Below are 14,715 nucleotides of genomic sequence, written 5' to 3'. Positions count from 1 at the left end.
TTAATTTGAGGTTCATCATTAGTGGTTCATTTACAAACAAAAAAATATTGAAAATATTTAGTCATAATATTTTTTAAGCGTTATTTTTTTTGGCGCAAATGGGTAACTCCAGATTCTTTTTGACCTATTTATATAGGTAGACATAAGACATTTTGATAAAAATTATTCATGAAATAAAAATTCTTGACATTTTATTACATGATCCCACATTAGCTTATGTAAAACAACTAGTTATTGTTCTTATATCCTTCGGTGAGACTGATAACTTAATAAGTACATACCTACCCTTCGGGAAGTCCTTGCGAATTATGTACGACAAGTAGTCGCTCTCTATACGCCTATATTAGCTTCGGGCGCGGGCGTAAAACTCGAGGTCCAACAAACCTCTAGTAACGTGGCCAGTTAAGTAACACAAATAGTCGCTTCCTACAACTACCGGCTTCGGTTATAGCTATGAACCTGGGCTATCGAAGTATCAACCAAATTTACAACGAATTACCTGTATAGAGTAAACTTATAATATGTCCATGATAAATAATATAAATACAAAATGGTTTTTACTTTGAAACCAAGTCCAAGTGACACATTTTAAATGCACCAACGTTCTTAACTCGTTAAAATACGCAAGATCAAAAAAAAAAAAAACGAAGTTCATTAAAGATGTACCTAATCAACTAAAATGTTTTGAAGGTAATTATTTCAGTGGATTTTTTTTACACCATCGTTATTAACTCATCAAAATGCATAAAATTAAATGTTTATGTATATAAATAAATCAATTGACCACGTGTATATAAGAGATCACCACTTAAGAAACGGTTTCATGGATTTGGCCTGATTTTTTTTTTGTATTCATAATTGTCAGAACAATGATTGTATAAAAGAAAAATTTTGGAAAATTCACCGGAAATGTCAGTAATTTGTTTCAGGTATATTACGTAAAATATAATAAATAATAATGGTTCTTTTTATTCTTGTTACCAAGGTAACACACAACTTACAAGAAAGAATATATGAATTACTAAGCTGAATTACCCGAGTTTATGTCATAAAATCACTTTTAAAGATTACACGCGAACGTAAAACTTAGTCATTAGTCATTATTATTTCAGTAACACACTGAATTAAAATAACACATTGGTCGTACGTGGTTTATTTTTTTGGAAAAAATACTAACAGTTAGGCGTCGTAATTATCGATTGGTGTACACTGTACGTGTAAAGCAATAAGTCAAGTACATGATTGTTGAGTTAATGAGAGTATGACTGTATGAGATTAACGAATATCATAGACAACGTTTGGAGAAAAATCAAATAAGAATATCTCAAACGCGATCCAAGGCAATGTCAGTATGTTTGGAGCTTATACCTATACCTACTCATAAACTATACTCTACGATTTCTTCTAATTTCAGAGATTTTTCTGAAAGATACCGGAAAACTTATAAATCTTATCTAAAACAAACAGATCTCCCAACTAAATCGAATAAGTTCACAAAGTGAAATACCTACGCAGATTTTTAGTATACCTAAACGGAAGTATACGCTAAAACAGAGATACATCGTAATAGCAATCTATTTCATAATTGTTAATAATTTTTCTGGAGAAGTTAAATTATATAACTAATAAATTATAAATATCAAAATGTTTCAATAGTTATTTTGAACATAATGAAACATTAGTTAAATCAAGTTTAAATACAAATTTTTAATCAAAAATAAACTGTATGCTTCGATTTAACAAATACCTATTCACTTATATTAAAAATAAAATCGGTTCACCATAATTAATAAAATTTATAAATTATAAGTAAATTTAATTGATTAAAATTCGATTATTTATTAGTATTTTATTATAAGTATTTAACTATAACTGTTTTTAAAATAGTTGAACTTATTTATTTTTGAGCATTGTTGAAATTTAATTTTATATAGCTACCTATCGGGTATGTCTATATGCAAATAAATTCAAACATAACTTTATAAATTAAATTCATATTGTTTTAGTCTTCGTAAATGATCACGTAGCAAACCGCGAAATAAATAAATTTAGGTAAATAAACATACTTGACAATACAATACATAGGTACACATGGTACAAATATATACAAATATACATATAATATCAACAACACAAAATAAATTTACAATACGTCCCGGGTACCGGCCTTCGCTCACCATTTACCAATTATCGCAGATGATTGTAGATGTATGAACGAATGTATACGCGCACACCTCGTCAGAAGAAACAAAACGTCGCGGCCGTTGTCTTGCTGCACAGCTCTGCGAACCAAGTGTTTTTCACGGCTAGTGACCATCCGGCGGACGCACCAAGGCCAATTTTGGAAGAGTCCTGACTAGATAGCGGTCGTCGAGAAAACCGTGTTGAATTTTTATTGTCTATTTACCGCGCCATAATATGAATGTACACATCTATACGCTAACAGTAAATTGGATAAAACTATAGTGGCTATGACCAATAGCTGAATCACAAGATATATAACTAAACAATAAATTTATATTATATCAAATAAAAAGTGTAAATGCTTTAAATTTTTCAGCTCGCTATTATAGCGACAACGTGATATTGTTCTTCGCCAACTTAGCCGTTAAATTAAAACAATTATACATTTACTTGTATTAAGCGACTGTTGACATTACATAAGACTGGTCGTCTGATCATGTACTATAGACAAATGGCTAAGAAGTTTTATAATGCGGTATTATATTAACAAAGTAGTAATAATACAACACCGGGCAGTGGATAATAATATAATATAATCTACTAATCTGTGCGATTTTATAAAAATGAATCGTTTGTTTTACACGTAAAAAAATACAACGCGTTTATAGGCACATGTAGGTATAATGGTATAATTGTATAAAATGAGCGCCAATGACTAAGCTATATTATACGGCAAATAACGAATATAACTATAATAACTAGATAATCTAAAAGTAGCTGTAATATTTATACAAGTTCGAATAAAAAATGTAAATACTTCACGTGTTTCAAACCGCTGTAACGACAACATAATATTGTTTTTCGCCGACTTAGCCGTCAAATTACATTTTCCCCTAAGCTATTACATACGTTGATGTGCAGGCGATAGATAACCGACATGATATCATTATATAGGATGACTATGGATAGGAACTTTTATAGTGTAATATATTATATTAACAGAGTAATAATAATACAACACTGATATAATAATATAATCTACTAAATTGTATGATTTTTAAAAACGAATCGTTTATTTTACACGTAAAAAAACACAACGTATGCATGCAGATTGCAGACACATACGAATAGGTATATAATATAACGTAGACGTGCGCGTCATAACGACTAGTATGATATTAATATGTATATATATTATAAATATATATAAATATACTTATTTTTTGACTTAAGTGAGTTAAGAGTAGGTACTTAGGTATAACATAATTTTAGAACGAAAGCAATATAATAGTTAGTAGTTACCTGTACGCATACACATATACATATAATTATACTGCACGTAACGCAATAGTATAGTCTTTGGTATACATAAATACATAATAGGTATGGGTATAATATAGGTAGGTAATATGACTATATATATCATTTTTGTATATGTTTATCATTATAATAGTTAAGCATATTAAATTATTTTACTTTATAAACTTAAATTACGCAATGGCGGCCACTGCAGGCGTACTTAAATGGCATAGCTATATTTGACCGGGTACCCACGTAGTTTATACCGGTGTCGGTAACCTCGGGTAGGTACCCATCAATATACGTATACCTATATATTATAGTAATATATGCAGTACGACTTCAGTAGGGGCACAGCGGGCCCGATGGGTAGGGCGACTGGCCCGGGAACGCATAGTTGTCCGGATTGATGACCCAGCACGTGGCTTTGTACTTCTCCTTGCCGCCGGCCCTTGGCGTCCTGGCCGTCGGCTGTGTGTTGCGACGACGAGGCGAAAATCCGAACAGCTCTTCCCAGATGGGCGCCCCGTAGACGACGGCCAACAGGGTGAACACCAACGCTACTCGTAACCAACTGCGGTACGACGACATGGTGACGACGAGAATAATATAATATAATGACGGTAATACTGCACGGTATATGGCAGAAAAATCGAAACGGAAGAGAGAAAAAACGCACGACTTTACGACAATTGTGGGTATTATACAGCGGTATATAATAACTGCAGCGAATACATATACGCACGTAACGCGAGTTTTTATATTATTATTTATTTCTTTTTTTTTCTTTTCGAAGCTGTATTGAGCAATCGGCCGATACCGGACGGTACCTATAATATTATTCCCACGACGTTTCGGGTGACGAATTCGACGCGCACTAAACTCGGTCTATTGCGCGCAATTTAACGGCCGCGAAATGTATATTTTAGGAAAACGACTATGATGGTTGAGAAAAAACTACGCTGTGTACGACGGAAACTGGAGATTTTCACACTGACCGAAAATATTATTATCTGCGTCAGCAGCGGTGGTTGCTGTTCGTGCCTGCGGTCTGCTTCGACACGGTGTGCGTTTTATACGCGAGTACGACACGTCTATAAACGGATTTCAGTACCTACCAGTCTACCACGCTGTAGCCCGCCCGCCCGCCCAATCCCATAGATAAACCTATGGCGCCGCCGCAACGTCTGTATAATGAGTATGGACCGACGGTAGCGGTGGCGCAGGCCTTGGGATCTCGCCCCGACACCAGTATAGCTATATAACACGGTGTTATATTATGTACTTATCATCGCGATTTTTCATATATATATATATATATAAACATTATAATAATAGTAAGTATAAAAGTTTATAAGGATACAGAAAATACAAACATCAAACGTGACTGATAATTATATATATATGAAAATTTGCACTCTGCGCAATAATAAATTTATAGAATAATAATAATAATAATGTAATATGCCAATTCGTCAATTTTATACGTCGTATTTATGCTATACGTATAAGTAATATACTCGTAATATCATATTATTATAAATTATAATACATATAAATATTATACTCACGCGGCTATACTATATTGCAGATAATATTATATTATTACATCCGCGTAATAATGCACATAATAATTCGCAATCCGCGTAATAATATATTTTATATGTATACATATATCGCATATCCGCAGACCACAGAATTTTATTTCACCCGATGTTTTTTCTGGTATCTATTTGTTTTTGTGCACATGACATGTTTTCTTTGTACACTAATATATTATATTATTCGATAAGAGACAAAACCAATGTATGTTCGAGTATGTCTAAGTACAGTAGTATAGCAAAGTACACGAGTTCACTTTTCGGATTTTATTTGTACATATTTATAAAATATAAATGGACATGTATATTATAATAATTACTTATTATACATATAAGTAAACAAGGTAGTATAATTTACTTTTAATAATTATACACCGACTAATTAGATGTCAAAAATAACAAAAAAAAGTTTATATAGAAATTTCCTAAAAAAGTTTTATGCATTTATACACAGGCGTTTATGTATAGTTTATGTATAGCATATAATATATTATATGCAGGTTGATTCATCAAACATGTTCAAACCCATTTTCCCTTAAGTTACACATTAATTCAAATTTCAATTTTTTGAAATTTTTAGTGTACCTAAAAACAACATATTTTTATATATTTAAAACTCATTATGCCATTTAAAGATAAAGTCCCATGACTCCCATGAACATACAAACTTCTTTATTCAAATAAGAACCACATTTTTTTTTAAATAATGAATCATCTTAATTGAAATTTCAAGTTTGAACACGTAGTTTATGAATTATTAAACGTTATATACCTATTGAGTATAATAGTCCTTAATAATATTTGACATGTACCTTATTAGGTATAGGTATTAGATACATATTATTAAGATTTAATAAATAATGTTCTAAGACTATGGTTTTTAAGTACTCTTAAGAATGTCAAAAATTAGAATTTGAATATAAATTAATAAATGCATAATAAAAAAGGGGGTTGAGTGTAATTGGTAAATTATTATGTATAATATGAAGTATAATACATATATTACATATTATTGTGTATTTGCTTATTTTAACAATTTTTGATTGAAATAAATTCTAAGTAAAATACAGTATGTATAAGTGTTTATACATTAAATTGCAAATTCAATGTTAAATTAATAATAGATAATTCTAGAACAATTAGCTAATCATTAATCATTATTTTTTTTTAAATATTAAAAACAATTATATTTTGTCTTAAGACGTTTTTACAAATTTATATAAATAAAAACTAATTTTATTGTAATTTGTAACACAGCTAATGTTAAGTTTTTATCAATAACACGCAATACTGTACTACAATATATTATATCATATCAATATGATAGCAGTGATAGCACCTAGGCGCTTAATTATTTTAAATTTTATCTTGTACCTACAATAGTGTAGGTTTTCATTTATTTTCAAATTCTTCACCTCCCCAATTATCAAACAATTTCGTATACGCTACTATACTGTTGTAATATATAGTTATAGACATATTGATAAAGTGGTATTTCTATAAATATGACCGACAAGTGTATACATCAGTACAGTGACATAAGCGCATAGCCATTGGGGACGAAAACAATGGAGCCCTATAAATTATAATAATATTTCCTGTATTATACATTCAAATTTAAAGTTCATGCGAAACTCTTAAATTCTTAATTCTTAATTTTATAATCATCTATGTCGGAAATCTCAAAATTAAAAGATTTTATGGTACTAGTTCTTATATAGATATAAACTTCTTCAGCTATTGTACTGGACACAATAATTATTGAAAATTAAAAATTGTTGGGCTTGCGTTATAACACAATTTAAAAACCAATTTTTCATATTATTTAAAATGTATAAAAATGTATAATTAAACACAAACTATAATAATTGATTTACAAATTAATGTTTTCTTATTGGCCATGCCCTCCTTCTAATCAACATTTTAGTTACTGGCAATTCTTATACAATATTTTTTAGTTTATTTTTTACTACCCTTAAAAATCAATTGCATTTTTTTTAAAACACAAACTCTCAGTGAGCAATTAAGTTAGGTAGGTACTTACCAATGACGAACCATAATATACATAAAGCTGCGGTTCCGGGTTCCACCACTCAATATATTATAAAACGGATTTTCCCAAAATATAATTTTGTCTCTTTATTCAATAATTGTATATCTATAGTCAATGTGCAATAAATTATAACTTATAAAACATTCATATTTCGTATGGTGTACAACGTACAGTATAAACATATTTTGGCGTATTTTTATCGTGTGACAAATATGCGTTTAAATCTCTTCATAGTTTATACAACACATAGGTAACGATAAAAAACGCGTACAACTATATGCCGTATATATATATATGCATATAGTTTTATAAAATCTTCTCACGCACACGATTTCATTAGATTATAAATTAATAATATTAACAAATATACTTATATGTATATTGTATAGGTAGGTATAGTTATTTATATACACATCGCCACATTGTTAAATCTCAATTCAGTCTTAAATCATAATTTTAATACAAACAAATAATTTATATTATATGACGTCATCAGCTAAGTTCATCGCATCCATTTTAAACGACATCTATATAAATAATATATAATATACAACGATACTATAGATTAAGTATTTCTTACCATCATTATTTAATGCGTAAAAATATGTAAACAACATATTATCGATATACGAGTATGCTATAAGGTTTTTTTAATGTATTTTCTATGGACTATAGAGAAAAATTACTGAATCTCATATTATTGTTATAAAAGTAAATATATTAAATATATACAGTGAGTAATGCAGTTTTAGAATTTAGTTTTCTACCTAAGTTTTAGGAGCTCTCTACTAATTATAACGAGTTCTAATGCAATAATAATAAACATAATATTATCCATTCTTTAATTGACAAAAAAAAAAATACCTAGAAATTTGATGTGTAATCGAAGGTTTTCAAGTTATATTCAAATATAGATACCAATATTCTGACATCATCATTAAATTACCTATAAGTGATTATTTTTTTTACAATAATTAAAAATTACAACAATCATAAAATCTATGATTTTGTTATTGATGCACTTGTAAAAAAACACAAAATACATGATTACCTATTACCTACTATTAACATTGTTTAATCTCAATACCACAAAAATAAACTATTTGTCACTGCCTTTAACCAATTGATATGATGTTGTTGAATATCTGAATAATAATATATGTATAATATATACATAGACATAATAAATGCATACATAATAATTCATTTAAAAATAAATATGCACACAGTATAATAGTAATTTCCAAATAAAATAATAAAATATATACCTATACATAAATATTCAATAATACAATTTTAATAAAGTTATAGAAGTAAATAAAAAAATATTTTAATTTTTAGTAGAAATTAATCTGGTAGTTGACATTGTTTCGTTTTACTATGGTGTATGACGTTATTAATATTATAATTTTTAAGTATTTTGTCTCTGTTTTATGATTTTGTTATTGTTTTTTTTTTAAATTATTTTATTGTTTTTTGGTTTTACGATTTTGTTTTCGTTTTTCTATATTTTAGCTATGTTTTGTTTTTATTTTATTTTTCTAACGTTTACGACCTTAATAAAAAATAAGGCCTTATTATACCATATACCAACCAACAAATTTAAATTGATAATTACTTATATATATATATATGTATAATAATAATTAATAATAAATACTTATCGTTACAGTATTAAATAGGCTAAATATTTGCTGAATTGATTACCTATATAATATTTAAATATTTTAAATTAATGGCTCCAGTGTCATCTGAAATCCCTATGACAAATTTCTATATAGTACCTAGATAGTATAATACCTGCCACTCAACTCAACTCATCAGAGGTTTATTAACTCTAATTTTACAAGTAGTAATAATCAAAATTCTAGTCTCTCTTGAGACATAGTAGTTTAAAGCTTGCCGATTTTCTCCAAATTCAAGCTGAAGGTGTTTACACCCGCCCATCCACTTAAATTACTTATGAAATTTGCTACAGTTGGTATGATTCAACAGTAGGAATGGTGTCACTAATTTAAATGAAAAAAACACAAATTTTCAATTATTATTATTATTTATCATATATTTTAAAACAAATGATTGAGATAGATGTACACACTCTCATCAGAGTATACAATCTGATACACAGATTTATAAATACATATATTTTTATAATGACAATTCGTTGAAAATACGTTCTATATAAATGAATTTAAAACCATAATTATTAAGAAAGTATTTACTTGTATTTATAATAATTATTTATGTACGTACTTATAGTAAAAATATAACAATATACATTATACATACTGATACATTTTAATTTTCTAAATAGTCAGGAATGTATAAATAACGAATATTTATACTATGTAAATTATGGGATAATGGCCGAAAAAACAATTTTAGAAGTTTAGTCGAAACTTAGTTTTAATGAGATAAATTAACACTGAAAAAAAGAATACGTTAAAGAAAACATGACAAATGTGAGTCATTGAGAAAACAGTAAATACACGTGTAGACACTAAAATTTAAAAATGAATGTCTTTATATAATATTGCATTGTAAGTTGTAACAACCTGTTACCTGGAAGTATTGAATGTCAGACAAGTAAAACAAAAACATTTTTGTTTGCATATAAAAATACAGGATTATTCGCAAAGCAATTATCGTCCATTTCTATTTTTTCCTTAATTGAATTCCTCGAATTTTCAAATACTTATTAAAAAATAATTTGACATTTTTTTTTTTTACTAAAAGCTTAAAAACTTATAAAAAAATCTTGTATTCAATTCTCAAATCTTAGATATAAAAAAAATATATATTTTGAAAATTTTCAAGATTTTACGAATTTTTTCAAAATTCTAATTTATTATCGTTTATAAAAAAATATTGTGAGTATGTATTTTCATTATTTTTTAATTAGTATTAGAACTTTGTATTTTGTATTAAAATTTTACTCGTCGAATAATTTTTAAATACCTATTAATAGCTTAAAAAGAACAAAAATATTTTGAAAATAATAAAAATTACTAATAAACATTTGGTGAAAATTTCAAGGAACTATGAGTTACACAAAAATAAAAAATCAATTTTATCAAAAAACTAGATTTACGTATAACAATTTTCATTTTTCCTTGAATTTTGTTTGTTTTATTTTGCAGATTACTAGGAATTACCAATTAAAAGTACAAACTAGGTCTAATTTTCTATTCAAAACCACCCTCAAAGTTGAAAATGTTGAAACATTTTTTCGACATTTATCGTGTATCAGACACACAAAAACACACGCGCACACATACATCATTGTAAAATCAATATATTAATAACATTAATTCGGTATAAAAAATATTTGATGCTATATTATAGCTATATTAAACTTGTTTATTTAGAAAATTGTTTTCGATGATCCTATTGTTAACGAATACCTATAACAATTCATTTAATCTGATTTTCGAGTAAGTAATGTTATACGAGATAGTCGAGATACCTGTTATTACTATACATATTATTTTTAAGATATCTTATTATTTGTTAATTGTAAACCGTCATGTACCTATGTATATATTTAAGTAGGTACTTTCAAAAGTCTAAATTCGAAATACTTAATATCATAACTTTTAAATTATTTACCGTGTATTTTTATATTTTAAAAATATAATACCAAATCATATTATTGTACCTGATACACAATAAAGTATACACATATTATAAACAATAGAGAACAATAGTATTCAAATTTAAATATACACACTAATATGTATAATATATATATATATTATATACGAGTACATAAATCATTAAAAACATTTGACTGTTAAAACAAACAGGAAACATGACAACATTATTATAATACAGTCACAAAGATGTAATTTTAATAATTCACAATATTTTTTTTTATATAACCCACAGCTGTAGTTAAAAGCAGACGGAAGAATAAGCCTCAAGGATATCTACTAACTGCAGGTATCTACATTATATCTTTATATAGTTACTATATTATGCTTTATAATAGTATTACTACTATTACTAACCAGTGTATATACAATTTGTGATACAGACTACTTATATTATGTATTAAAACTAACTTTTATAATATAATGAGTGTCCTGTTTTAAAAGAATCGCCCAGAATTGTGTTTAATTTTATATAGTAATAGCCAATATAGGTGTACTTCATTACTAATTTATTTATTAGGTGTACAGTCTAAGGTCTGACAATCATGATTTTATTTGATAATACACAGTCACACATCTCATACCCTAAACAAGTTGACTGATCAAATTTCTTGGGACAAAAAGTCACTTGTCAGAACGAGACGCTTAGATCAGTGCTGAAATGAAAATCTACGGGGAGAGACCTCGTGGAAGAGTGGGAGACCTAGAAAGTAATGGATAAGATAGAAGAAAATGTCAATAAATTAAGAGTGCATGAATGGTAGACGATAGTACAAGACAGTTAAGTGAAAGGAAATTGTTATGGTGGCGAAAACTCTCAAAGAGTAGATACTTAATTTCAGCAGAAAAAGAAGAATATGTATACAACAGAAATACAGTATACATCATAAATAAATATCTCATAAACAGAAAAATATCGTAAAAGAATAATAATAATCCACGTACCTTAAATTGATCATTATTTATTTGCTATATTATAAAATATATTGTGTTGTGATTATTATATAATTAATTAATTGAAAATATAAAAATATAAAATACACAATTAGAAAATAGTATAATTTTACAAATACAAATTACAATAATTAAATATATAATATAGTATTTATTGATTAATTTATTGTAATTTTTGTCATAAAACAACTTAATAATAGATATATGTGTTTTATTAACTATAATAATATACTAAAAATAATATGGGTTAGCTATATTTTTATATTTCTAATATTTTATTAATAATAATTATATATTTATGAAGGCAATTGTGAAAATTTGCAAGTTCATACCTAATATATTTTAAGTTAAATAAAATCCCTAGTTAAAATATTTATTTTTTATTTAAATATCCAATTTTGTAAAATTTTAACTTGAAATTTTTTTTTAAAAAATGGGTTTATACATTTTTAATACTTTTAAACTAAAAATATAAGAAAAACCTACGAAAGATCTTGTAGATCTTTTCAACTTCTTTTACTTTATAAAAAATATTAACCAACAAAAAATTTCAAACGCTAATAATTATTTAAAATTGGTATTAGTATTATAAACAATTTGTTATGTATATAAAATAATAATTTAATTAGATAATAATATTATTGAACTATACAATAAAATAATAAAATCGTTTGAGTAGAATTTTACGTGTGGATTTCTAATTTTGTCAATTTGTCATAATTTGATGTTGTTGCAATAAACTTTTATTTATTATTTATTATTATTATTATTATTATTTGAAGTTCAAATGGCGAAAAACGCTTATAAAAATGAACGTGTCATTACGCTAAGCTTTGTTTTTCAATTCCATTAAAAAAACTTATGAAGAATTATGTATTAAATTTTCAAGATTTTTTTATCAAACACAGCATTTCAACAAAGAACACAAAATGTGGACAAGTGTGTATCAGTGTACCGCCCTGTTGTAAATTAGGTATCGAATTGGTCACTATGTTGAATGTGTTAAGTTTGAATTTAATGATAAACCTATTATTTTAAATGAAAAACTATTCTGATTTCTGATCCAAGACGGTTTATCAACCTAAATCACTAAATATATTTCATGATTTAAATTTGTTGTAACTTAACTATTAATCCTTTATTTTATTATTAGTATTATGGTAGGACCGGTAGGTTGACTTAATTTTTTTTGAAAACATTGCATTTATTATATTATTAATATTTAATTACTATAATAGGTAATTTATATTTATATCATATTATATTATTTTTATTAACTTTTTTTTTTTTTTTTTAAAAAAATGACTTTATTTTGAATATTACAATCTATACAGGGGTGTACAATAAGTAATAATTATGGTGAGAGAAAGAAAAACTATGAACTAATAATAACATGGTAGGAAATCCCTCATTAGGGACACCTATTTTTATTAACTTCTGTATTAATACCACTATACCGTATAACATTACAAATAGGTTCATTGTATAAATATATATAATATCTTAAAATTAATCTACATATTTTGATAATGTCATTACGTATTCCTATGGTAAATTTGTCGTATACGTACAAATTATAATTACAAAGCCTTAATGTTTTTGAATTATAACAAAAAAAACTAACACTTTTATACATCAGTAAAATATGTAATTTCATCCAAATTTGAACTACAAATATCTATAACAAAAAATTGTAATAGTATATTGGTATATTGTATTAGATATTAAATTTCTAATATAAATTACTTATGAAGAACATGTATTAAATTTTAATCTAAACATTTTTTACTGCCAAAAATTATCGTAACTTTTACGATGTCATACAAAAAAAATTATGACTATACATTTTTATTATTTTCATACATACATAAAAAAAACAAATGTTTGATCCTGACAATCTTTATTGTATTCTAATTTTAAAAAATGGTAACCCAGCAAATAACTTTTTACAAACATTTGTAGAAAAAAATTTCAATTTAAAATGTATAAAAATATAAATCCAAAAATCAATATATTTAAAAAATTATATATGTGTAAAAAATGCTAACATTAATGTTTGATGAAAATGTCAAGTACCTAACTGTAGTGGTTATATGTTTTAGAATTGCAACAAACAAATTTTATTTATTATTTATTATTTTTTTTTTCAATTATAATTATCAATTTTGATTTCTCAAGAGTACAAACTAGATTCAATTTTCTATCCAAAACCAACCTCAAGGTAAAAAATAGATTAATTTTCAGACTTTTTATTATGCTTTATAAATACAAAAAAAAAATGCATCATTGTAAAATCAATAAATTTGTTGCTCTGCTCAGAATCTATACATTTTTAAAATCTAATTTATACCTAAATATTAAAATTCAAATATCTGTTTCGTATAATTGTCATTTAAACTCATTGACTCATTTATCATAAATTATCAATTATAAATTAAAATAAAAAGGCATGTACTATAAACATATTATAATATTATATTACCTATATATCTACTATAATTATGTACATTGTACATAGGTAAATACATATATTTATAAGTTAAACAAAATATTATTATTATATAATATTTTATTTATATTTAAAAAAAGTACGTGTTTATTAGTATATTACCTATTTTTCTTTGTATGATGAATTATAAAAATATAAAACACAATATTATGAATAATGTATCATGTACCTATATAATACTTATTACATATACAATTATTGTCAGAGATGAAATGTTTCACTATTTTCATTTTACGTTTTAAATAGTTCATATAAGAAAAACAAATACATTATAATATGTACCTATACTGTTAAAAAAATTTTTTTTTACTTTTAAATTATCTCACAAATTATCTAGGTGAAAGGCATTTTATTTAAGAGCTGCACTGTATAACATATCATTTATAAAGTATAATTTACATACACTGTTCCTATGTTATTATTTACCATGATCATTGATCCGTAATCAATGATCAGTATATA

Source organism: Rhopalosiphum padi, chromosome 2, assembly GCF_020882245.1.
Source record: "Rhopalosiphum padi isolate XX-2018 chromosome 2, ASM2088224v1, whole genome shotgun sequence".
NCBI classification, from domain to species: Eukaryota; Metazoa; Arthropoda; class Insecta; order Hemiptera; family Aphididae; genus Rhopalosiphum; species Rhopalosiphum padi.
This window is presented reverse-complemented; position numbering follows the sequence as displayed.